The sequence below is a fragment of the Phascolarctos cinereus genome, unplaced genomic scaffold (assembly GCF_003287225.1).
Source record: "Phascolarctos cinereus isolate Bilbo 61053 unplaced genomic scaffold, phaCin_HiC Scaffold_726;HRSCAF=1367, whole genome shotgun sequence".
NCBI lineage: Eukaryota > Metazoa > Chordata > Mammalia > Diprotodontia > Phascolarctidae > Phascolarctos > Phascolarctos cinereus.
This window is the reverse complement of record NW_027556098.1, coordinates 286,309,107-286,336,902: the sequence shown is the minus strand read 5'-3', so window position 1 is coordinate 286,336,902 and position 27,796 is coordinate 286,309,107. Positions and strand designations below refer to the sequence as shown.

Genomic DNA, 27,796 nt, shown 5'->3' with positions numbered 1-27,796 from the left:
TTTTGTGTGCTCAGAACTGCACTAGTCACATTGTAAAAAGTATTCAAGGGTCATATCCTTGGCCAAGGGCATGAGCCATATTGCTAATCTATTAATCTTTCTTTTAAATAACTAACAATGCTTCATATAAATAGGAACAATTAGCAAATGAATATTTTATAATCTCAAGATTATCAAGCAAATCCACAACAAAATAGGGGGAAAATTCAAGTATGTTTTCACTTTAACTCACAAGTAACATTAAAAATTAATGACAAGAAGATGGAGGAAAGACAATGAGGATCAGCTATGCTACTGTGTGAAATTCAATAGAATGCCACTACATCTTTGGACTTTTCCAACTCAGTTCCCAGTCTGTCAACTTTATCCTCTGTGACTTCTTCCCTCTGGACAGAATTTGTTACTAAAGCAAAAAGAGGGCCATAGATTGAAAGTTGGAAGGGAGCTTAGAGATCACCTAGTCCAACCTCCTCCATTTTTTTGTTAAGAATCTGCTTCTTCTTTAATTAAAACAAACTGTTTAATAAGTGCAACAAAAATTTGAGCAGGTATTCAGTACTTTAAAACACTTATTACTGGTGTTAGGAATTAATGTACTCATTTATTTGAAAAGAATCAAAAGAAAAAATTAGCCATGACTCTAAACCTCTCTGCCCCCAAAATAGATTCCTCACATTTTACATTTTTTCCACTCTGGTTCATTCTTCATTGCTTCATCATCAGATTCTACTTCTGCTAAAACACTTTCAGGCTGAGTCTTGGAATATGGTGGCACAATCTATTATGGGTTAATCTCAGCTTCCTTCACATGCTGGAAAATGGCTTCCCAGGGACTGCTGTCATCAGTCTCATCCTATGCCATGTTTTCCACTATATATGATGACAAGCTTCCTCCATGGGTTCTAGCTCTACTACTGTGACCTGGGTCTGCCACAGAGGGTTCAGATTTGTGAGACTTCGAAGGACCTAATCTATCTTTTCCAGCTGTTTCCTTGCACTGCATTGGCATGGCTCACAGAACATAGGCAGTACATGAAGAGTTATGAGGTAGCCCTGGCTTAAAGTCTCAGCTTGTCCAGTTGGGTTTTTTTTAATTTATGCACAATTTTGCTCCTCTCTGAATCTTTTTGGGATCATAATACATTTCAACCAATCCATTTCCAGTTCCAACTATGATCTGGTTAATTTGGGATGTCACAGGCAGCATACCACACTTGTACAGATATCAATTTCATACATTTTGGAATGCCTGGCACTCAAAAAAAGCCTGACACTTCTACCTCCCTTCTTAACAGATATTCCATTGATTAAACACTTATCATCTGGACTGAACCAGCTGTCAGTTAAGAAAAAGGTAGGAAGACCTGAAGCTAAAAAAAAAATGTGTTTTCTCAAACTACTGAATGTCTCACATTTTTAAAGTATCATCCCCTCCCCAAGAGGCAAGGGCAGTGTCATCACATGAAAATGTCACACAGAAAGGATCTGTGCCGGAATCATGGGCTTGCCTGCAGTGGAATTTGGTATGAATATTCATATTTCTGTCCCAGATCTGGATGCTTCCATCCTGGCAGCCATCCGCAATGAGCTTCCTATCTTTATTATATGTACAAGTGGTCAGAATTACTTTTTTCCCTGAACTGTTCTTGGTTTAAATACAATTTTGTGCTTTTTATCATTGTCTACATCCCAGATTCGCACAGTCCCATCATTTGGACAAGTCAAAAACACTTAAATTTTCTGTGCATTGAGTTCAAATCCAAGACAGACAACATTGATAGACAAACAGATAAAAGAATAAAAAGATGAAACCAAGACATTGAAAAGGAGCATCTTAGCAAAAGGAAGAGACCTCTGAATTAGGATGGAGAAAATGAGACTCAGAGAACCCAAGAGTTTTGTCCTGGGTTCTCTCCCCCAGTGGGAACTTCTGTCTAAGTGTTTGAAATCTCTCCCCACAATCACACCCCACCTTTCAACTGAAATTGTCTTGAAAAGTTGATTTGAAGTGATCCAGGCTCATTTTATTGGGCTTTTGCTGAGTATGAACATTGCTGATTATGACTCTAGAGATTCTTAAGAAAATACCATGTAAAAATTAATATCATAGTATGACACATTGATAGTTCTTACTAAAGTAGTGCATAGATTATAAAATGTGAAAATCTGTTTGTCCTATAAATCATAAGGGAACGATCTCTACAGATTTGGAAATCTATTTCTGTCCTCAGCAAAAAAAAAAAATTCCATTATAGTGATTCTAACATATCCCATTAGTTCAGGCTCTACCATCCTATTTAGGCAAGGGCTTTAGAGGAGAGATTTCTATGAAAGGTGAGAACACTTATTTGATGTTACAGGAGAACTTATCTCCCAGTTATCATTTTTCTAACTCAGCTCTAAAGTCTGGAGTAGGGTTACCCCAGACACAACAGTCATTTAATCTCATTTCAGTTTTCAATGACAGGATAGTATTAATACTTAAAAGACTGACACATTCACTAATCAGCATATTTCTCTCACTAGTAAAAAAAATTATTGAGAATTGACATGGTAAATTTTATAATTTTCCTATGGGATGCTATAATTCAGATATAATAGGAAAGAAACTGAATCTTTTCTCTCCTTTTTTAACCCCATTCTCTGGGTATGTTCAGTAAAGGGGAACTGATCAAGTGCTTTATTTCATGAAGTAAATAGTATGAAAAACAGTATTTTTATCTAAAAAGAATTCAGAAAAGAGTAAAACAGTTTTATCCCAAAAGACAGCATCTCTAAGCACTTTAGAAAATGCAAAGGGCTATATAAATATTAATTAGCATCATTATTACATGAAATTGTGCAGTTAATACATAAATAACCTAAGTTTTAATTTACTTTCTATTTTAATATCCAAAATATTAACATTTTAACAGATAAGACCTAGTCAGGGGTGGGGAACCTGCAGCCTCAAGGCCACATCTAGCTCTCTAGGTCCTCAAATGCAGCCCTTTGATGGAATCCAAACTTCACAGAACAAATCCCCTTAATAAAATGATTTGTTCTGTAAAACTTGGACTCAGTCAAAAGGCTGCACCCAAGGACCTAGAAGGCCACATGTGGCCTCAAGGCCACAGGTTCCCCACCCCTGATCCTATATCAAACTCCAGCTCTACAACTGTGTGGCCTTGAGCCAGTCACTTCACAGATCACAGAATTTTAGAGTTGGAAGGTCATCCAGTACAATCCATATCTCTTTTTTGTGGACCTCAGTTTCCTCATACGTAAAATTAGGGGATTGGACTTCATGATCTTAAAACTTTTTCTCAGCTCTAAATATATGGTACTTTATTTTAAATGCTACAACAGTGAGTAGCTGTATATCTGGCATTTATGATGTATACAAAGGGATTTTTTTTTTTAAGAAAACGTCATCAAATTATACTTAACAAAGATTTTAGCACCATGCAAAGGTCGACTGAGTGTACTTTTTAGATTTTGAAGAATTTGTTGTTTGATGTGTTTTTCACCAATGTAAGCTATCTCCAACATGGTAAGTGACATTCATTAATTGCTATATTTTCATATATTGATCACTTGGAGGCCAATTTTCTGGCAATGAGCCTCCCCTTGAACAGAAGGCATAAGGTCCCTCACTGAGCCCCTTATCAAAACCTTTCTAGCTGTATAAGATCTGTTAGAACTTGGGCTGTCCTGAGGTATAAGAGTCAAATCCACCCCAACAGAAAGATATCAAGTGTGATTTTAGTGGAAAATTCAACATACATGAAAAGAGCACTGGATTTGGAATCAGAGAATATAGGCTCTTATCCCAACTCTGCCACTAACTACCTTTGTAACCTTGGACACAGAGCATTTAAACTCTCTAGACCTTGGTTGTCTTATGTGTAAAGTAAGATTTGATTAATCAATCAATCAACAAACATTAATTAAGAAACCACTATGTGCCAGGCACTGTGTTTAGCACTGGGGATACAAAAAGAGGCAAAAGACAGTCTCTGATCTCAAGGAGCTTAAAGACTAATAGAGGAGATAATATGCAAACAAATACCTACAGAAGAAGAGATATGTAGGATAAATAAGAAGTAATTGACTGAAGGAAGGCACTAGAATTAAAAAGGGGAAGGCTTCTGGTAAAAGAAGGGAATTTAGTTGGAGCTTAAAGGACATTAGGGAAGTTGGTAGGCAGAGCTGAGAAAGGAAAACTTTCCAGGCATGGAGAGAGCCAAAAAAAAAAAAAAACCAGAGGCTGAGAGATGGAATGGATGAGCCAAGAGGCCTGTGTCAATGGATCAAAGACCAGTAATGTGTAAGAAGATTGGGAAGGTAGGAGGGGGCTCGGTAATAAAGGGCTTTAAATGCCAAACAGAACATTTTGTATTTGATCCTAGAGGTGACAGAGAATTTATTGAGTAGGAGGGTGACATGGTATGACCTGTGCTTTAGGAAAATCACTCTGGTGGCTAGAGGATGGATTGGAGGGGAGAGAGACATGAGGCAAGCAGGCCCACCAGTAGGCTATTACAATAGCCCAGACATGAAGGGATGAGGGCCTGCCCTAGAATGGTGGCAGTGTCAGAAGACAGAAGGGAGTGTATTCAAGAGATGTTGCAAAAGTAAAATCAAATGGCCTTAGCAATAGATGAGAGATAGTGAGGAATTGAGGGGTCGACAGCCTGAGGAACTGGAAGGATGGTGTTACCCTCTAAAGTAATAAGGAAGATAGGTTTAAGAGTTTAAGGGGAAAGTTTAAGGGAAAGATAACTAGTTCTGTTTTGGACTTTGGTTTAAAATATCTATTGGACATCCAGTTTTAGATGTATGAAAGGCAGCTGGAGATGCAAGTTTGGAGGCCAACATAAAGATTGGGACAGAATAGGTAGATTTAAGAATCATTAGCATAGAGATGGTAATTAAATCTATAGGAGCTGATGAGATCACCAAGTGAAGTAGGGTAGAAAGGGAAGAGGAAAGGGCCCAGGAAAGAATCCTGAGGGACACCTACAGTTAAAACACACGAACTGGAAGAGGATCCAGCTAAAGACAGAGAGAAGCAGTACTCAAATAGGTAGGAAAAAAACCAGGAAAGAGTAGTGTCCTACTTAAATGATTCCTGAAGATCCCTTCCAGCTCTACAGCTATGATTCTGTCCTCTCAATTGAAATGAATTGATTTTGTGGCTGAATCTAAGCAGTTCTGCTTTTTTTTATCTGAGTTCCCTCTATTCCAGCATATTTGTTTTTACCATTTAAAAGATATTTAGGTTCATCTTCCCTAATTAATCATCCTAATTCTCAAATCCATTAATGATCTTTAACATATTCTTCTGCCAATATACTTTGAGAATTCTTGGTTATTCTGGACCTTTTTCTGTTCTTTTTCCCATATCCAATGTACTTCTCTTCTCCCTCTTTCTATCCAAAACCTACTTAGCCTATAAAGCCTAGCTTAAGTCATTTTTAGCATAAGTTATCTCTAACTACTCTAATAGCCACTAATATACCCCTTCTCTTAAAATTGTTTTGTATTTACTTTGCACGTATTTTGCATTTATTTGTCTGTATATGTGTTGTTTGCAAGTGACAGAATATAAGTTCTCTGAGGGTAGACACTTTCATTTTTGTGTCTCAAGTATGTAGCACAATGCCTGTCTAGAACGTAGTAGGAATTTAATATATACTTGCCAAATTGAATTGAATAAAGATTGATACCAAAAACAATGAAGTAATTTGTTTCAGTGGACAGAGTGCAACATTCAGGAATAATTTTTTTTTAAGTTTAGTTCAAATCCCAGTGCTTCAACTTACTATCTGTAAGACTCTCGGCAAATCACTTAACCTTTCTTGGTCTCAGTTTCTTCATCTCTAAAATGAGGAAATTGGAATAAATGACCTCTGAGGTCCACTCCAATGCTAAATCCATTTTCTTTGAAATATTGTTCAAAATATTTCCAGAGAGCCTCTACTTCTCTAGAAAGTACTACTAAAATTAAACCCAGAGTCTCTTTGCATTTCCAAAGTGACAGCCTTCAAGTCTTAACACTTTCCTTTCTAAATCTTATTTTTAGAAGAGTTTTCTTTAATTTGTCCCATATTTTTTCAGAGGTAAATAATGTGGCCATATTTGCAGTTTAAAATTATCTAGAGACTTTTTATTAAGATCCTGAGTTATTAAAAGTTAAATCAAGAAATCCATGTATTTTTTCAAGAAACAAAAAATTTTCATAAGAAGAATATTAAAAGCATCGCTCTTTATCTGAGATTGTCAAATATAAATTGTATCCTGTACTATTAAATTATTTCATTAGAATTCCAGAATATAATACCTAAGGCTTTAAGGATACCAAATTCTAGTCCTAACACTAGTAAGGCACATGACACTAAAAAAGTAACTTTTATCTGTCTGGGTCTCAGTTTCCTTATCTATGAAATAAGAGGGTCAGACTGTATATAATTGCTAAGGTCTTTCCATCTCTGATGTCTTTTGACTCTAATTTTCCTAAGCATAACTGAGTAAAAGGGGATTTGACTGGGGTAGTCATTTGAGTGTTGGACTTGAAATTTGGCAGACCTGGAGTCAAATGCTGCTCTTGACATTTGTTAGCTGTCTGACCTGGCCAATCAATCAATTTCTCCAAGTCCCAGGCAATAGGAGGTGCTTAATAAATACTTGTTGACTTGACTTGCTCAGTTATAGAAGATGGTGATCTAAATCAGTGTAAGGAATTCCCATACCACTGAAGGAAAAATATCCATAACATGTTGACCTACCTAAACAAATATTTGGTAGTGAGGACAGAGGTATGGGGTGAGGCAATGAAATATGTGGGGAGGAAGAAAGTAACTTTTTAAATTACATTAGCAATTAGAGATTTATAAATCAAATAAATTTTCTAAAATGAAAACATTGTTATTAATGATGGTGACTTTCCAGTCATCCCATTTCTTAAATTGAATCTTGAGCATTGACTTGTCTTTAAGTAGGATACAACTTTATATAAAAATTACATTGTACATAAATGAGCCTCATTCTGGCCTTTGCATACTAACTGACAATATTTACCCATTATCAGTCAAGCCTACATTTTAATTTGTTACTGATGCTGGTGCTGATGCTGGTGATAGTTTCTAGCAATAGGTTTCATCTCTGATCTTTCATCTAGTCCCTTCCAGTAACCAAAAGAAATCTGTAATATAGTGGAAAAACTAAAGTATTTGGAGTCAAAAGAACCTGGTTCAAAACTAGTTTTTTCTTCTTACTAGCTATGTGCCCCTGAACAAGTAATCTTACTTCTTGCTGAATCAGTTCCCTTATCTATCAAATGGGGCTAAAAATGCCAGTGCTACCTACTTTACAGGTTTGTTGTGAGGATCCACTGAGACCATCTATGTAAGGCACTTCATTAACCACTGAATGGTGTCAAGAATGCCAGCCATTATTTACATGGCATGTTAGCATGGTGCACAATACAACAAACAGCAGGACCATAATGGTGAGGAGAGCAGCTGTGTGAGGGTGCTGGATGATTGCACTGGCATTTCTACACGAGGCTACATTCACTAAGGCATTTAAAAGGAAATAAAATATGACAACATTACTAAACATAATGGGAAAACTCACTAACACCGTTCTGTATTTACCTAGAGGTTATATGCATTTAGCCACAGGTATCATGGCTCTAGTACCAAAGCACATTTACACTCTTGGGAGTGGTTTTTGATGATTCCATGTTTCAGGTTCAGTGAACAGTTGAGAGAGATCATACCATCTGAGATCACTCTAGGACAAGACAGCAACCTGGGACTCTGATGGCTGTCAGTGGCATTAGAAACAGAATAAAGCTAATTCACCCATGTGAATATCAAACACTTGGACTCAGTCTCATCAGCACAGTTTATACTCAGCAACTCAGCTAACCAACCACAGTCAGAGGTTGAAATTCATACACATAACATATATACAACAGATCAAAAGGCTTGGGACATGTTTTTTCCACTACAATGGGGAAGGGAAAGAATTCAATACTCCTACCAATTTTCTTGACCAGTCAAGCCATTCATTGAATCATAGCACTTAAGAGTTTGAAGGAAGCCTAGAGATCATCTAGTCCAAATCCCTCATTTTACAGATGAGGAAATTGAGGCTCAGAGTAAGTAAACAACTTACCCCAGACCACATAGGCAGGAAGTGGAAGAAACAAGAGTTTCAGCCTGAATCTTCTAATTCCAGCTACCTTTCATTTTTCACAAGGTTGCAGACATCCAGGCATTCTGTTTTGTCAAAATTCTGCAGAGAAAAAACTGTTCAAACAAGGCAGTTCAGAAACAAGTCCACACAGAGTTGGCTGAGTGTACAGGCAAGAGTTACAGCCACACTGTGGTATGTAAGCTACATTCCCTTTGCCAAAGGAGGCAAGATAATAAGACAGACACTCTATGTGGGAAAAATTTTGTCATGAATCCCCAGTCACAGTGGAGTCACCACTCACAATTTTGTATTTCAGGCTCCAGGTGAGTGATTATCAACTTCTCTCTTCTTCCAGGACACACACCTGCTGGCATAGCCTATATCATGACACACTAGTGTTTTAGCTAAGGGCCTTGGTTTTCTAAACTCAGTGCTCTGGAGCTAGATATGATCAATCTCCCAAGATAACCATATCTGAGTAAAAGACAATATATCTGCTTGTATCCAAGTAAACATTCTTTAGAAAACTTAACAAGCCAGAAATTTAAACCCACTGCTCAAATAATTGGGCAGCCTTGTTTGAGCTTGATGAACCGGATTCCTCAAGAGAGGAATTATGGCCAGCTTCAGCTATTTGGAGCCACTCTACTCCAAGTTCTGTTGAACTTCTAGTCATCATGAATTCTCCCACTAACACTTTGTAGAGAATAATAGATGTTCAAAACCATTACTACTCATATTGATGTTATCCTCAATTTCCTCAAAACAATGAAATAACCTAATGCAAGAAAATTTAAAAGTGATGAATCTAAAGTCCTCCTATCTGGTTCAAAAAATCAACTACAAAATCTCAGGATGGAAGAAATGAGTGGCTTGACAGCAACTCAGGTGGAAAAGGTCCTGAAAGTCAACAGAAGTCAACACCATGATGGTGAGGTCAAAAAAAGTTCATCTAACATTTTCTTGCAGTAAGAGTGAGTTCAGAACAAGGAAGATGATAGGTCTGTTATATTCTTGCTTGTCAAATGAGACCAGAAGGGTGGTCAAGGGGACAATGATGAGTTGGAATCACCAGGGTGGTTAAGGAATCTGGAAAACCTATCTTATAAAAACTGATTAAAGGAACTAGGAATATTTACCCTAGGGAAGAAAAGACTTGGCAGAAGCATGATAGTTTTATTCAAATACTGAAAGGGCTGTTCCATGGAAGAAGGATTAAATTTATGCTGTGTGTCTCCACAAGGGCAGAATTACAAATGATATATGTGCTCTTAGAATCAAAGAATCTCAGATCTGAAAGAAAATTTAGAGGCTGTCTAGTCTAATCTGTACCTGAGCAGGAATCCCTTATTTAACAAATGAAGTAAATGGTAATTAAAATTGCGTTTGAAGACCTACAGTGATGGGAAACTATCTTTCAAGGCATCTCATTCCACTTTGGGACACTTCTAATTGCAAGGAAGCCATGAGAAGACACATTTCATCTCAATTTAATGAAAGTTCATTTCCTTGGGGCACTAGGTTTCTGGTTACTGGAGATACTTAAATAAAAACTCAATGACCATCTGTCAGAGATGCTATGGTGGAAATTCCTGCAAAAGGGGAGGAATCGGACTAGATGACCTCTAAGTTCACTCTGAATGCTAAGATTCTGAGATTCTAGAATATGAAATGCCTTGGAACTATACTCTAATTCTGTACTTTCCATTTTAGCTCCTTTTGGTTTCAGCTCCACTGAACAAGGTGCCCCTCCAAGGATACACTGATCACTTCAGTTCTCACCACCATGCAGCTGGAGGATATGCCTGTAATAAGTCAAATGATAAGGTCTCCCAAGATGCTTAGGGTGGTTGGATGAGAAGCATGGTCCAGGACCATTAGGATATAGCCCTTTAGGTGAGTCTGCACTCACTCACTGGTCAATCAAACTTGGTACCTTAGAGGGCTCTAAGATGATAGAAACTGTTAAAGGCAGGCAGGGATACCAAAGATGTTTGGGGTTGATAGATACTTAATCACTGAAGACAACACCATGAAGGGCAATTATCACACTATTTCACATGCCATCCTTTAGTGTAACTCATTGTAAAAGCATAAAGAATAGGCACTATCAACTATTGGTCTTGAGCCCATATAGTGTTTCTTAATTCTTACATTCTTCTAACTGCTGTTTCCAAGATAAATTTGAATAAACAGTAGGTCTTCCTGCTATAGTATGATCTTAGGTCTGTATATGCTATTTCTTTTTGCTGTTGCTTTAAACACGTTTGACAGATCTTTACAAAACACTGCAGTCCCTATTTTAAAGAGGAAATCACATTTTAGTGGAACTTTATGGTTCTCTTTTCCACATTCAAATGACTATTGATTTTGCAGCTCATTAATATAGCATGAGCATATATTTCTTTTTTTTTTTAATTTTGTGCCTATGGTTTTTACTCTTTTTGTTCGCTTCAGATATTTCCCATTTCTTTACTGATATTGCCAGCTTGATATTAACAGATAACAACACACTGTTTTTCAGCAACCTGAAAATGCAGTTAAGATGCATAGCTTTGATGTAACCCTCTTTTCTGTTCGGCTGCCTGCTGCTATTGTGTTTTCTATCACCACACAGAGCTCTGCTTTTGCATTTCCATTCAGTCTCCCTTTACCATGGTAACTAAAAAGACTTTGTGTTCCATTATCTTTCTATCCCACGGTACTGAATAGGTGTCCCCAACACGCATTGTACTATAACAGAGATTTACAAAACCAGGTAAATAGTGGTCCTTGATCTTTAGGATCAATTCATTAAGTTGTTAATATTTAATAAGCATCAGCTGTATGGAAAAAGCCTTGCTTCACTATCCCAGACCACTATGATCTCTTCATTTTTTTTGAGCTTCTATACTGCTTTTTGTCTGAACCACTCACTTGGCAAGAATCTCATGTCACTTTGTACTGTTAGTCATTTATGTGCCTATGTATGCTCTGCTGATCTAGACTATAGGATACTTGAGGACAGAAGCCTTTTCTGAAATATCTTGTGATCTCCTACACTACCCAACACAATACCTTTCACATAATAGGCAATTCATTAATGTTTTCTCAAATGATTGTTATGTTGTATGAAATTATGTGCTACAATATCATCCTGGTGATGTTGTATGGCCACAAGACATGGACTGCTATAACACAAAAGAGATTGAAAATCACCTAACAGCAGTGAAGAGGAAATGAAGAGGCTTGGGGGAGGGGAGAAGGGGTGGCAGCACAGAGAGGTTAACTGGCTGACACATACCACCAACAAGGATTTTTGCAGAAGTATTGTAAAACAAAAATGCCATCAGAGATATGTATAATTGGAAAACAACATAAGATAGCCTAGTCTTGCAAGAACAAGGAGAAAATAAGAAAGCCTCAGAGCTCCATGGGTATTTTAATGACAACAAGGGAAAGAGAAAGACAGTTGGGTGAACTTATAAAAGGACATGAACCAGAGTCATACAGGATGGGCAGGCATAGATTCATCATTGAAAGGAATGCTCATATGGTTGAAAGTAAGGATTCATTAGTGCATTAGAGCAGCGCTATCAAACTCAAATAGAAATGGGAGCTATTATAGGTACATATTGACTTAGAAAACAACAGATTAATATTATATCTGTTATATTGTATTTTTATTTATTTTGTTCAAAATGTCACAATTACATCTTAATATGGTTTGGGAGTGATGTATGTCACATCCAGCCCATAGGCAGTGTATTTGACATCTCCGCAATAGAGTACTTCATAATATGAAGAGTTCATCTTCTAGCTACCTACAATGCTTCTTGGATGTGTAGAAGCTTTTCTAGACTTTTTTGTTTCCTATCTTAAAAATCCTCGTTACCAATTCCCAGGAAGTTCCTTTTAAGGACACTTGTGTCCTTTCCCCAAACCAGAGCTTCCAAATAGCTAAAGCATTCTTATTAAACTGTAAACAGCCTGTCATTTTCCTCTTCTAAGTTAAGCCAGTAAATAGTTTGCACTAGTTACTGCAAGTGCCACTGGTAGGCAACTGCAGGTGTATGTTGAGAGCTAAGGGTAGATTTTGGTGTTTGAATTACACGTGCATAGATGCCAGTGAAATTCAGCCACTGTCACTAGTGTTTCAGCTTTTGTTTTAATCAAATAAACCTTATGAAATAATTTATTGTAGTTCTGTCAATTTGAGAATGCCTTTTCTATATTCCCCCTCACTTAAATGTATATATCAGTGCCTTAATGCTGAGACTTCACAACTTGCTTAAAAACAAAGGCATTTCATACCCACACAGCAAAATATTTTTTTAATTCTGTTGCTAACTTTAAATAGCTTTCATTCTCTGAACCTGACACATATTATTAACCTAACCATCTCCAGCCTCAAGTGCCACCCCTTCAGGTCTGGTCATGCATTCGTCCTAGCTTTTTCTCACTACTCCCACTTTATCCTATGCATAGTTGCTTGGAACTAACCTTGGTTCACCCATCAGACTTCCCACTATTGGAAATGTGCAGCAGAAAGTAGAATAGGGACAGAAGGGCAGGTTTTATCATCTCTTTCAGAGTCTCTCAGGTCAGCTTTCAGTTTCTCTGGATTCTTCTGCTCATAAAAGGCATCATACTTGATGGACTTTTTAATAAGAAACATCATTGAGCAATCTTTTAAACATGAGACATTAAATGCTTTTCTATTTATCTCTGAGAGATCAAGTGGAGTACAAAGTAACTAGAAAACAGAATTTTGAATTTTCAAAATTGCACTATCAAAGAGTCATGAGAAAGGTATTCATGAAATGGAAATTTTGTGAACTTGGGATAAAGATTTGGCTCAGAACAACAAACAAACAACCAACAACCCAAATATTTTATTCTTGGCCATGCCCCTAGCTTGTACAAGCTATAACCCAGTTGTTATGATAAAAAGAAATCACATATTGACCTTTGCAATTCATTAGTTTTATTTTTGTCTTGCATTCTATTTAATAAAATCCAAAATAGTTGCGGGTAGCTCCATATGAATTTTAATTAGAATTCAATGTAAAATTCCCAAGCATTTCTGTCATCCTATATTCCTGGTAATTAAATTTTGATAAAGGTTTTATGACAGAGGGGAAGGACATTGAATATGTAGGCATTGACCTACAAAGAACTAATAGGATACATGCCTAAGGACAACTCATACAACTGAGAAATAAATCACCTTGATGATAAACTGTAGTCATTTCAGTTTGGGCTGTATTTAGAGAGAAAGCTGAAAATATAAGAACATCCACACTGCCAAGCCAAGTGAAATGATTCCAGTGATTGTAGAAATAGCTCCACTCACAAAAGACTGTTCGGTCTTGTTAGGGTATCACAAAAGTTAATAAATTCATGAAAACCACCAGGCCCCTCAACTCTGTGGATGTTATTAGGTTATGCCAATGTCTATGGAAATGTAAGAAATGTAGGAGAAATCATATACTTCTAATATGAATTGATGTTTTTGAGTAGGACTCATGGCCCTGAACCTCTGGATTGACATAAACCAGGCTAAGTTTTAGATACTTCCCTACCCAGCTTTTCCACAAGGAACATAAGAACTTGGTTTGTCTTGCTGCTACCAAGGGTTACTCCTAGTGTAATTCTAGAGCGCATTAGAATTAAATTTGTGTCTTGATATTTATAAAAATAAATAAATAAATAAAGACCCTCATTTCCCATGGAAACACTGATTTTTTATGAAATTGTCATGATTGTCATGAAAAATATTAGTGTTGACCAGTTACTTTCATGCTATTTTTCATAATAATGTAAAACCAAAATCAAGAATAAGCAAAGGTGCCATTTTCCTATATTAGGAGATAAAGTATGAATTGGCAAGTTAAAAAATGTCTTCAAACTCAATAATGCTATATTATATCATCATCACAGGAACAGATAAGTTATGTAATCTAAATGTTTTTGATGGTAAAAATTGGAATAGGGTTATTAAGAGACAGCAGATAAAAGTAATTATAAAGGCTTTCCACCAACTTTCTTTGGTCCATTCCATTTTCTATAAAAAACTTAAAAAATTTTAACTTCACATTTTCTGTGATTCTGTCAAATATTATCTGTCCTATGAGCAAATCGCTTTGATGAGTGTTAAGAGACTTAAGAAGCCTGAGGTTGTGTACCAGCTGGCAGAGGTAACCTCCCCTCACAATCAAAACATCTTGCTTGACTTCTGGAATGGTTTCATCAGAATTACCTCCAAACCATGCTGAGAATCAAGTGTCAAGAGAAAAAGTTCTGGGATGAAGCCAGTCCCCCAGCAACATGGCTCTGCTTGGCAGTACATAAGAGAAGAAGAGATAGCAGCCCCAAGACAGTATGCCTGGTGTGTGTAAGAACCAAAGAGAAGCAACTGCTAGAAGAAATACTTCATGGATCTTATAGGGCCAGTGAGGGAGATAAGCAATGTCATATCTACAAACAACTAAAATACTACTTAGATCATGAGATATACACTTAGAAGTACAATGTTATGTTTTAGTTCCGAGGAAGGCTAGATTTCAGCTTCCAACAGAGCAGCATGACTGTGGTCTTGTGGAAAGCAGTGGAGTCAGGCAGGTGGATGGACAGACTGAATCCAGAAATCAAAAATCCTTCATTGAATGGGTCATCATCTAAGACAGTGAAGTCAAACTCAAATAGAAATGGAGGCTGCTAAACGATATGTAAAGATCCCTGTGGGCAGATATTGACTTAGAAAACCAAATATTAACATTACCTGTATTTTACTATATTTTTATTAATTATATGAAACATTTTACAATTACAATTTTATCTGATTAAGGCCATACTTAAGTTGTGCACCACATTGGGCCATGTATTTGATATCTCTGATCTAAGAGATCTACTTACAAAAGCTAGTAGGTAGTAGTAGTTGAAGGGTATTCCATGATTAATCACATTTTTACATGTGTACAGAGGACTATTAACTCTCTAGATCCTACACACAACAATAACCAGTCAATAAACATTTATTAAGCACCCACTGTGTGCCAGACACTGTACTAAATGCTGGGGATACAAAGGAAGGCAAAAGATAGTGCCTGCCCTCAAGGAATTCACAGTCTAAAGAGCTACAGCTGCATCTTCTCATAGAAAAATCAATTTTACTGTTACATTGTGATGCAGAGGAAAAATCATGGGCTTTAGAGTTAGAGAAACTGGGTTCAAATGCCAGTTGTGCCATGTGACTTTGAACACATTCTTTGACCTCCTTGGTTCCCTCATCTTTAAAACAAGGGGTGTGAGCTAGATTATTTCTAAGGTTTCCTCCAGCTCTTGATCCTATAATGTCAAGTATCAATATTAATCAGGCTAAGGACAATTAGACTGTTAATTTCATAGTCCCTTTATTGCTAGAAGCTAATTCTATACATAATTTTATCCTCAAAATCACTACAGCACCCAACTAAAAGATAACAAAAGAAATAAAATATTAAAATGAACATATTTCTAAGGGAATAGCACACTGACATGCCATCATAGTACCTCTTGACATACATATAAAATGCCTTTTCCTGCTTAGTTTATATAATCTTTTAATCAGCAGAGGAGTTCTCTTTTTTTTTTTAAACCAGATTGTTTATCATTCCTGCCTCAGGGAGCAAACACAAAGGTATTCAAGTTTACTTAGAGGGAACTACAGCCCCAAGTTTTAGATTCCAACACCATGTTGTTGCTGTTATTGTTCAGCCATGACAGACTCTTTATGACTTCATGGACCATGGCATCCAAACATGAATGCCCTTCTATTCTCCACTATCTTCCAAAGACTGCCCAATTTCATGTTCATTGTTTCAATGACACTATCTACGCATTTCATCTCCTACCATCCCCTTTTCCTTTTATCTTCAATTTTTCCCAACATCAGGGTCTTTTCCAATGAGTCCCATCTCCTCATTATATAGCCAAAATATTTAAGCTTCAGCTTTAGTACTCGACATTTCAATGAATAGCCTGAATTAATTTAAGTACTGATTGATTTGATCTTCTTGTGATCCAAGGAACTCTCAAAAGTCTTTCCTAGCACCACAATTCAAAAGCTTTAATTTTGTGGTGCTCAGTTTTCTTAGAGTCCAGCTCTTACAGCCATAAATTGCTACTTCAGTGAAGCTACAGATGATGTTCTTGAAAGAAACCTAGGTACAAACTACATATGAAGACCTCCATTAAACACAATGACAACACAAATGGAGGAGATCCAGGTGCCAACACCACACAGAGGAGATCTGAGCGCCATATCTTCACTGCTTTATTCAACCTCAATTGTTATCAATCCACTTCAATCACTATTACCATATACTTTCTCACCACCAAGTATAGTCCTTTTGGCACTAGCTCCATTTTAAGTATATAATCCCATTAAACATCCCTGGAGAAATGCCAGTGCAATCAAATGCTACCCAGTTCAGCTCTCTCCTATTTCCTAGCACTGTGGAGTCTATTCCAAGGTAACTGCCCATTGTTGGCATGAGATTTTGTCTATACATTTTTCTGCCTCTGGGTTCTACTATAATACTCTATTTTCCCTACTAGACTGTGATATGCTTCCCTTTTTTTCAAAATAACTTTGTCCAGAGAGCCATTCCAATATGGATGCTATTTTCTGTTTGGTTTAATATGACAAACTAATTCTAGTGTCAAAAAAAATCACAGGTTTAGATAGACCAAAGAACTTCACTTCAGCATATGTAAGGCCCAGAGAAGAATTCTACTTCTTTACTTCATGATTCTAGTGAGTTTTCAGATGATGTAGCCAAAAATCAATACCACATGGGCTTCCATCTGGGTCTGCTATTGTCATCTCCCTGGAGGGAACATTTTCACAGTGGCCTCCAACTCTTACTAGACTGTGACAATGAATGAGTCATTTAACCTCACTGAGTTTTTTCTTCCTCAAAAAAACTGGAAATAATAATAACAGGAATACATTCTTCAATGAGTTGTTGTTAAGACACAAATGAGATGATGCATGTAAAACATTTTATGAACATTACAATGCTATATAAATGGCAGCAGTTGCTGGTACTACTATTCAAGACAGCAGTCTCACGTAGGTCTGTTTGTACTCCAAAATTCATGGGACATTACAGTTGCTTGCCCTCAATTAAAGTTACAGGAGCCTACTCTGATCTGATTCCATAATTCTTAGCAAGAAATGAATGAATGAATGTATAGATTGATGGATGGATGAAAAAGCATTTATTAAGCACTAAGTGCCAACTTGAGGTAAAATTAAGCAAAGAACAGATGTAGAATAGCATCCCAGATACATTCTTTTTATCTTATAAATTTTCAGATTATATGGCTAGAAATGGTAAAATGCCCATAAATGTTACCCTACTGGAACTCAGAAGGACTGACTCTTGTTGTTAAATATGTTGAGAATACATCTTAAAGTATGAACAATCTGTCAAGTTGTCTTGGCCACTCTACCACAATTGAACTGAGAGCATTATTGGTACCTGACAATAATTTTTCCACTTGGCCATTTCATTGATTGTTTTGAAGCACAATAATAATGTTATGAATAAAGTTCCTATCCACAAATCATTAAATTCAGCTAGAGTAAAAGTAGACCCACCATCAAAACAAATAGTGTCTGATAATCCATATCTGGTTCAGAAATAGGATTTTTGCAACAGAAGTTTGAAAAGGACCCAAGAGTACTTCTTGTACTTCTTATACAATTCTATTCTTATACAATTCTTATACTATTCTTATACATTTCTTATACAATTCTATTCTTTCCCTGAAATGGTCTTTAATACAGTCACTTAGTGAATCAACAAGTATTTATTAAGGGCTTATATGTACCAGACACTGTTCTAAGTGCTGAAGATGGAAAGAAAGGAAAAACATGGTTTGTACCCTCAAAAATGCACACATGGAGGAGACGTAATACGTAACAATATGTTCTATGTATGATACATACAGAATAAATGGAAAGTCATTTCATCTCAGGAAAGGAACTAGCAGTTAAGAGAACTAAGGAAGGCCTCCTGCAGCAGGTCGGATTTGAGCTGAATTTATATGAAGCCTGGGGAGCTAGGAGACAGAGGTAAAGGGGAAGCATATAGATTACAACCAGTGCAAAGGCATGGAGTTGGTCAATGGAGTGTCATGGGTAAAGAACTGCGAGTAGACCAGTAAATCTTGGTCATAGAATACAAAGAGGGGAGTAAAATGTAAAAAGTAGAAATGGGATAGGTTGTAAAGAACTTTAAATGAAAGAGAATTATATATTTTATCCAAGATATGTTAAATAGGGAGCCAGTGGACTATATGGATTAAAAACACAACATGGTCAGATCTATGCTTTAAGAAAAATGTTTTGGCAACTGAGTGAAGGATAGATTGGTTTAAGGAGGGTCTGGAAGCAAGGATACTGACTAAGAAGCTATGGCAATCATCTAAATGTGAGGCAATGAGAACCGTAACTAGGGTGGTAACTATGTAAGTGGAGAGAAAGGAACAATTGGTTGGTTATGTAGAAGTAAAGCAGGTATAAGATTGGATATAGGAAGTAAGGACTTGTATATCCACATATGTGGATATATGTATAAGGAAGATGTCAAGAATTACACTAAGGTTGGGAGCTTGCGTGGATAGGAAGATGGTAGTACCATGGACAACAATAGGAAAGTTGGGAGCATGATTTGTCTAGAGCGGAAACATAATGAGTTCTGTTTTGGACATGTTTAGTTTGATATATCCAACTCAAGATTTTTAAAATAAGTTAATGATCTTAGTCTATAGATTAGGATAGAGACTAGGGGTAGAAACATAGATCAGGGAATCAACTGCATAGAGATAAAAATTCAACTCATGGAAGCAGGTGAGATCACCAAGTGAGTAATACGGAGGGAAAGGAAAATAACTCCCAGAACAGAGCCTTAAAGGAAGTTTGGCATGAACTAGAAGGAGATTTTGCAAAGGAAATTAAGGAGCTGCCAGACAAGTGGGAGGAGAATTGGGAAAGTAATGTCTCAAAAGCCTAGAGAGGAGAAAATATCCAGAAGGAGAAGGTAATCAACAGTGTCAAAGGATTCAGGAGAGGTCAATAAGGACAAGGGCTGAGAAAAGATCTTTAGAGATGGCCATTAAAGAAATCAGTGAAACTTTGGAAAGAGCTACGTTGAATGGTAAAATTGGAAGCCTGATTGCAGAGGGTTTAGAAGCAACTAAAAAGAGAGGAAGTAGATGCTTTATCTCAGGGAATTTAGTCAAGGCTATCTCAAGGAATTTAGTCAAAAATAGGAGAGATATGAGACAACAGCTAAGGTTGTTTGGTCATATCATGTCAGGTGCTTTTAAGGATGGGGGAGAAATAAGTATGTTTTAGGTAGCCAGGAAGAAGCCAACATTGCTTGCCCAAGGTTATATGGTTAACCAAGTCTGGAAGACTTGAATCTAACATTCTTGATGCTAGGATTAGCCTTCTGTTATGCTGCCTCTCGTGCCAGATATAAACAAGAAAATATTATTATCAAAACAATATTCTACCTTCTAGAATATGGACATGATTTTCCCACAAAAGGCCTCTGTGGAATACAGATAATGGACCATTCCATTTTTTATGGTTTATAAACAGCCTAAATTCCTCAGGCTATCTTTGCTAACTCTATGCCTATCAAGACTGGGTCAGTTTGTGATACTATACAGCTCAAAAATGAAATCATAATCCGAAAAGGTGGCACAGAAAAAATTTCCTTTGGAGATGTCATAAAATTATTTTGGACCTATAGAAGAAGCAAATGACTTCACCACCATGCTTTAGCTGCTACCTTCTTCCAACCCCATGGGCCACTTCTCCTAAAGGTTCATTCTCCCTAGAACCCCATTTTGAGGAATAACTCAGGCCAACCATCCCTCATAGTTCAGACTTCACCACTATATGTCCCCCATCACCTTTTCAGCTGTGGTCTCCTCCAATTAGAATATAATCTACTTGAGGGCAGGGACTCTCTTTCTTTTTTCTTGTATTCCCAGCACTCAGTATGATACATAATAAATGCTTGAAAAATGTTTGTGAGCTTATGGCAATGTAGTTTTATTAGCTAAGGCCATATTTCAGACCCAGATGGTGAGAGCCTGAAGCCTCTTTTCATTCAGAAACATATAGTTTGCCTTTCTTAGCTGAGCAACAGCCAAGGAGGAACAAGGAAGAGAAAGAGGCTCACTTTGACCAATTTCTGCCTTTTTCATGTATCTTGATTCTACCTCAGACACCATTCAACAGTCAGACATGTTTAACCAATCAGAGTCAGTGACATAATGTTGGTTGAGTACACAGACCTTTTTCAAGGAATTTGGGTGAGAAAAGGAGGAGAAACATATTATGAGATATTGAAGGGATATTAAGTTCTGCTGAAATTTCTTTTGATGATGTTGAAGACTTGGGAATGTTTGAGGGCAGTAAGGAAGGGACAAGTAGATAGAGAGAAGTTGAAGAGAGGAATTGAGTATGCACTTTTCTGGAAAAGATGGGAGGTGATGGGATCAAAGCCACATATAGAAAGGCTGGCCTTATTCCACACCTCTTTGTCAGAGATTGGGAGAAAAAAGGAGAGAGGAGAAGATGATGCCAAAGGATTTTAAGGTCTTAACTGAAATAACAAAGATTTAAACTTAGGGTGGAAGGGAAGGAAGTATGAGAAGGGAAGACAATGTTTGGAATATTTTTTATAAAGAATAAGAGAAGGAATGAATTAGGGATAAATAAAAGGACTGCTTTGTTGCAGTGAGGGCCAAATTGAGGTTTGATAGCATGAATTCATAATATATCCATTCAGCAAGGTTGTGAGAATCTCTATAGCTACATCCAACAGCGTGTAAATACAAGTGTAAGAGACAGATGGCTAGAGTAATTTAGGGTTGAGGATTGGCAAGAGATATGCAGGTATAGGACAAAGGGTTGAGGGATTCAAGAGCAGAGGACGTGTAGAATGGAAAAAGCTAATAACTGGGCTGAGGTTCAAGAGGGGAAAAAAAATAAAATCATAACAGAGGCAATATTTTAAGAAAGCGTTTAGGGATGGAGATATTAGAGGTCTCCATGAGGGCAAAGAATAAGTTTAGGAGGGGTGAAACATAGGGAGAGGTGGAATGATAGGACGTTGGGGTTAGATAGGGGAATGTCAAAGTTTCTGATTAAGCAAATGGAAAACTTGTTGGTAATAATGAGAACAGGTCTATGATTATCCCCAAAGTAAAGTAAAGGCATAGATTTGGGAATTTAAAGCAACTGAGGAATTGGGAAGCTACTAAGTGAGCATCTATATGGATATTAGTCTTCTAGTAAAAAGACAGGAATTTAAGAAGAAAGGAAAATGGAGACTTAAGTGATGAATTCCTTGAGAAAAGAGAGAATGGCCTGGTTGCCTATATATAACAGTGAGGAAAATTTTAATTGGATAGAAAAATTTGATTGAGTAGACTTCCAAGAAGGAAAGTTTTCTGAATGATTGAGGTAAATGGAGAGGATAGATAGAAAGATAGATAGATAGATAGACCCTTCCTTTTTCTCTTGTGCATTAGTCCTACATCATCAGCTCCTTTTAGATATTTCCAAAGGGATGTCTCATAAGCATCTGTGATAGGAACAGTGCCTGTTTAATACAGATTGGGCTGGTTTCCCTTTAAGGGATCACAGAGGTCATGCCTTCAATCTGCTTGTTCTGGGGAATTGAGGCTAGAATTATTAGTTTAGCTGCCTTGCCTTCTGAAGCACAAAAGACTAAATCTATAGGAATTATTAACCCAGAGGTTTTAGTAGAATTCCTCTTACCTGATCTTTCTGATTGACTACTCCTGAATGCTTTGGTGAATGCTGAGACAGAGAGGAGTAGTATTTTATTTGCATTTAATTAGAAATTTCATCCTTTATAATTTTTTCACACATAAAGTTGTTTGTTGCATCTTGTTTTCCACAAGAGCCTCATTTCATTCTAACCTCTAGCCTAAATTACTGCACTGGCCTGAGTTAGGCCTGGCCTAGAATAGCTTCTCAAATTCAATATATTCAAAATAGAACTCATTATCTTTCCTCCCAAACCCACTCATATTCCTAATTTCCTTATTTATTTGATCACTGCTATCATCCAGATTCATAATCCTAGAGTCCTACCTGATTCTTCACTCACTCTCACCCCATCCCACATCCAATTAGTTACCATGTATTGTTGATTCTTCCTCTACATCTGTCATATTCATCCCCAACTCTCTACTCCCTGGGCATTATCCTTATTCAGGCTCTTAGCACCTCTTACCTAAACTACTATAAGAGCTTCCTAATTGGTCTTTGAACCTCAAGTCTTTCCTGTCTCCGGTTTACCCACCACATAGCTGCCAAAGTGATATTCCTAAGGCACAGGAATCAGACCATGTCAATCTGTTACTCAAAAATCTCTAATGGCTCTTCGTTGCTTCTACAATAAAATGCAAACTCCTTGTTTTGCATTAAAGCCCTTTACAATCTGGTTCCTCCTTACCCTTTTAAAATTATTACACAGCAGTCTCCTTTGCATTACCCATAGACTGGCCCAACTGGCCTCCTTGATACCCCTCACACATGACAATCTATCTCAAGTCTCTGTGCCTTTGCATAGGTCATCTTCCACACCTGGAATGTCCTCTGTCTTCACTTTTCATTCTTAGAATCCCTAGTTTCCTTCAAAAGTTAGCTGAAGTACTATCTACAGCATAGAAAGCCTTTCCTGTTCTACCCAGCTGATAACTCTCTGCCCCACTATTGTTGAATATTTACAAAGTATATAATTTAAATTGTATCTTATATGTAGAAGTTGTTGAAAAACTTTGAGGACAAGTTCTGTTCCACTTTTGTCTCTGTATCCCCAGCACCAAGCACAGTGCCTGGCACCTAACTAGCTTGTTGTTCTTAGTGTTGAGTAAATCAGAAGCTTATTATGGTATCTGTCTGGGCTCATTGGATTCAGGAACACAATATGCCTTTTTCTGTGTCCTGCTTCTTTTGCTTCAAAAAAAGCATCGTCTCTATTCATGGAACAGTTCTAGGACCTCAGTTTTTTGACAACAAGCTCTTTAATACATCCCAAAACAGCATTTTAAACACAAGTCTAATCAAGTCCCAAGATAGTGGCCATAATCAACTGAATGCCAGTTGCACTGGAGGATGGAATCACTGTTTATGCTTGTCCTCAAATCCCACCTTCTTCAGCAGAGTTCTCATGTTGGGTATCAGAAAATAGACAAGAAATGAATAGGCCTTCAATATGACAGTCCAATTATCATGGCAAAACTATTCTGAGCAAAATCCCAACCTAGAAATCACTGCAGCATAAAATTACAGTTTCTCAAAAAGAATAATACCACTAACATTAAACTATAGTAGCTCTTCTAAACCACAGATAGAATTCATATCTACATAAAAGAGGTATAGTGTATTGACCCAAAAAGAAAGAAAATCTAACACTTCTAGACAATGTTAAGCCTCTCATAATTTTTGGAAGACAAAGAAAATAGCTTCCCAATGTAATGAAACCTCACTAGCATATTCTTTCTTCTACTTCCTATTTTTTCCCCTCTTGGTTTGCCAAATCCAACTGACTCAATACAATTTTCTTGTGAATGTCAGCTATTTTTATTTATTATTTATTTATTTTAACTTTTTTTATAGTTCCAAATTCTCTTCCTCCCTCCCACCCATTGAGAAGGCAAGTGACATCCCATCAATTATACATGTGAAATCATGCAAAACACATTTCCATATTAGCCATGTCTCTTTAAAAACAAACAAAAATAAAGAAAGGGAAACATATACTTCAATTTACATTCAGAGACCATCAGTTTTCTCTCTGGAGGTAGACAGCATTTTTCATCATGAATTATTTCATGAGAATTATTTGGATCATTGTATTGATAAGAGTAGCTAAGTCTTTCATAGTTGATCATTATTATAATATTGCTGTTATTCTGTACAATGATCTCCTGGCTCTGCTCTTTTGACTCTGCACAAATTCATACAGGTCTTCCCAAGTTTTTCTGAAACTAATCCCCTCATCATTTCTTATAGCACAATAGTATTCCATCACAATCATGTGCCACAACTTGTGCAGCAGTCCCCAATTGTTGGGCATTCCCTCAAATCCCAAATCTTTCCCACCACAAAAAGAACTGCTATAAATATTGTTGTATTTATGTTTTCTTTTCCTTTTGCTTTGATTTCTTTGGGATATAGACCATAGTAGTGGTATTACTGGATCAAATTATATGAACAGTTTTATAGACCTTTGGGCATAGCTAAAACTTGTTCTCCAGAATGAGTGGACCAGTTCACAACTCCACCAACAGTACATGTGTTCCAATTTTTCCAAATCCCTTCTAGCATTTGTCATTTTCCTTTTTGTCATATTAGCCAATCTGATAGGTATGAGATGGTACCTTAGAGTTGTTTTAATTTGCATTCCTCTAATCAATAGTGATTTAGAGGATTTTTCATATGACAAAGATAGCTTTGATTCCTTCTCCTGAAAATTGCCTGTTTATATCCTTTGGCAATTTATCAATTGTGAAATGATTCTCATTTTTATAAATTTGATTCAGTTCCCTATATATTTGAGAAATTAAGACTTTATCAGAGAAACTTGTTGCAACAATTTTTGATATGACAATTATCTTTGTTCAAAATATAGTTTCCCTGATTATCTCTTTTAATTAGGTCTATTTCTGTTTTTGCTTTCTCCAAGATCCTGATTGCTACTTCTGCCTTTTATGCCTCAGGTGAATGAAGCATAACAGATTCTGCTCCAGCCCTTTATTTTAACTCTATGTGTATCTTTCTGTTTCAAGTGTGTTTCTTGAAAACAACATGTTGTTTTCTGCTATTCACTTCCATTGTATATGGAATTCTGCTATCCATTTCTATTTTGTAAATGAGCTATCTCATTCACATTCACAGTTATGATTACTAGTTGTGCATTTCCCTCCATTCTATTTTCTTCTGTTTATCCTTATCTCTTTTTACCCTGCCCCACCTCAAAAATCTGTTTTGCTTCTGATCACTGCCTCTCTTAATTCACCCTCCCTTTTATACAATCCTTTTTTTTCTCATTCCCTTCTCCTCCTACTTCCCTGTTGGGTAATATAGATTTCTATACCCAACTGAGCATGCATAAATATGTGTGTGTGTGTGTGTGTGTGTGTGTGTGTGTGTGTGTTTGTGTGTGAACCAATTCCAATGAGAGTAAGGTTCAAGAATTGACCACCACCACCACCCATTTTCTCCTCCACTGTAAAAGCTCTTCCTTGCATGTCTCTTTTCTGTGAGATAGTTCTTCCCCCATTATTCCTCTCCCTTCATCCTTTTCCTAGCGCACCCCTCTTTCTCACCCTTTCATTTTTTAGATCATTCCAACATAATCAATTTACTCTTGTGCCTTCTGTCCATATAGATTCCTTCTAACTATCCTAGTAATGATAAAGTTCTTAGGAGTTACATGTATCATCTTCCCATATAGAAATGTAAATAATTTCTCTTTTATTTTTTACTCTGTTATACTTCCTTTAAGTCTTCTGTTTTAATGTCAAATTTTCTATTCAGCTCTAGTATTTTCATCAGAGGCTTGAAAGTCCTCTATTTCCTTAAATATCCATTTTTCTCCTACACTCAGTTGGCTGGGTGGTTTATTCTTGGTTTTAACCCTAACTCTTTTGCCTTCTAGAATATCATATTCCAAGCTCTCTGCTTTATTAATGTGGAAGCCATTAAATCTTGTGTGATCCTGACTGTGCCTCCATATATCCTGGTTTCTCTCTGGCTGTTTGCATTATTTTCTCCTTGACACATGAGCTCTGGAATTTGGCTATAATATTCCTAAAAGTTTTCATTTTGGGATCCCTTTTAGGAGATTGACTGTTTCTTTCAATTTCTATTTTACCATATGGTTCTAGGGTATTGGGACAGTTTTCCTTTATAATTTCTTAAAATATGCTATCTAAGCTCTTTCTTTCATCCTGGCTTTCAGGTTGTTCAATAATTCTTAAGTTATCCTTCTTTGATATATTTTCCAGGCCAATTGTTTGTTCCAATAAAAAATTTCACATTTTCCTCTATTTGTTTTTTCATTCTTTTGGCTGTGTTTTATTGTTTCTTGAGATCTCATGGAATCATTAGCTTCAACTTGCCCAGTCTTAATTTTTAAGGAATTATTTTCTTCAGGGAACTTCTGTATCTCTTTTACCATTAGGCCAATTCTATTTTTAAGGTATTGTTTTCTTCAAAATTTATTTGTGACTCTTACCCAGCTATTAATTCCCTTTTCATAAATTTTTTACATCACTTTCATTTCTTTTCCCCATTTTCCCCCTACCACTTTTATCTCTTTTTTAACTAGCATAGGAATTCTTGGTGTGTTTGTGTCCAATTTGCATTTTTTTTCTTTGAGGCTTTGCTTATAGCTGTTTTCACATTGTTGTCTTTTTCTGAATTTTTATCTTAATCTTCCTTGCCACAATGGTCATTTTTTATGATCAGGTTCTTTTTTTGTTGTTCGATTATTTTTCCAATCTATTTCTGATTTTTAACCTTATGTTAAAGTCAGGCTCTGCTCACCTAGCAGTGAGCAATCTTTGGATTTTTTTTTCTTGCTGCTGTTTTCAGAGCTAATTCTGGGCGTCTGCAAGTTTCAGTGCTTCCCAGGTGGCATTCCTGGGAGAAGTGTGGTCATTACTTTCCTGGTTAGTACTCTGTTCATTACTAGGAAGTTCCCCTGAACACCTGGAGCAGCTGCTCGTATTAGTATTCCTCTCTTTCCTGGAACTGCAACCAGGGCCCCTGCTCCCTTGTGACTGACCGCAAGTGCTCCTCTCTGCCCTGGAATTGTGATCCAGAAATGTAGGCAATGGAGTTGCCAAATAATACCTAATCCTGTACCCAGCATCACCTATAATCTTTTTTCTGAGCAGTTGTCTAATCCCCTTACCATCTCTGGCCTGAGAGCTCTGGAAGCTAAGGAAAAATAATTTTAATGCTGTGTCATTTGATTTTTAATGTAATCTAATATTAATCTAATGTTCTCTTCTTTGTTTAAATCACACACACACCACACACACAACACACACACACACACACACACACTTCTTAGCCTAGCTCAAAAGAGAACTCTCCCATTCTAGCTTAGGAATATAATCCACTCCCAGCCCCCAAAGTTCCTGTTCCTTACCTAGTCTGTCCATTATATCATAGAGCTCAATATAAAGTAATCAAAGAAGGATTATTTCTGGAAGCACCAAAAAGGTCTCTTTATATCACTAATTCACCTCTCTCATGTTTCAAAGATATACACCACAAGGAGACTATAATATTCAACAAAATATTTATTGAGTGTCTGCTATATAGCAAGGTACTGTGCTACCCACAGTACTGAACACAAAAATGGATAAATGTCTTCCCTGTCTTGACAGAATTTATAATTTGTTTGGGCAAGTAAAAATACAGTCAAAAATTAAAATTCAACGTAAAATGAGGTAAATACCATGTGAGAAATAGAACATGTTGTATTCAGAAGAGAAGGGATAATTTCCA

At 36.8% G+C, this 27,796-nt stretch overlaps 1 pseudogene; it reads right to left on the bottom strand.

Annotated features, from left to right (window-relative positions):
* Positions 1 to 670: 670 nt before the first annotated feature.
* Positions 671 to 27,796, bottom strand: part of LOC110201709 (WD repeat-containing protein 70 pseudogene) — a 38,298-nt pseudogene continuing 11,172 nt past the window's right edge.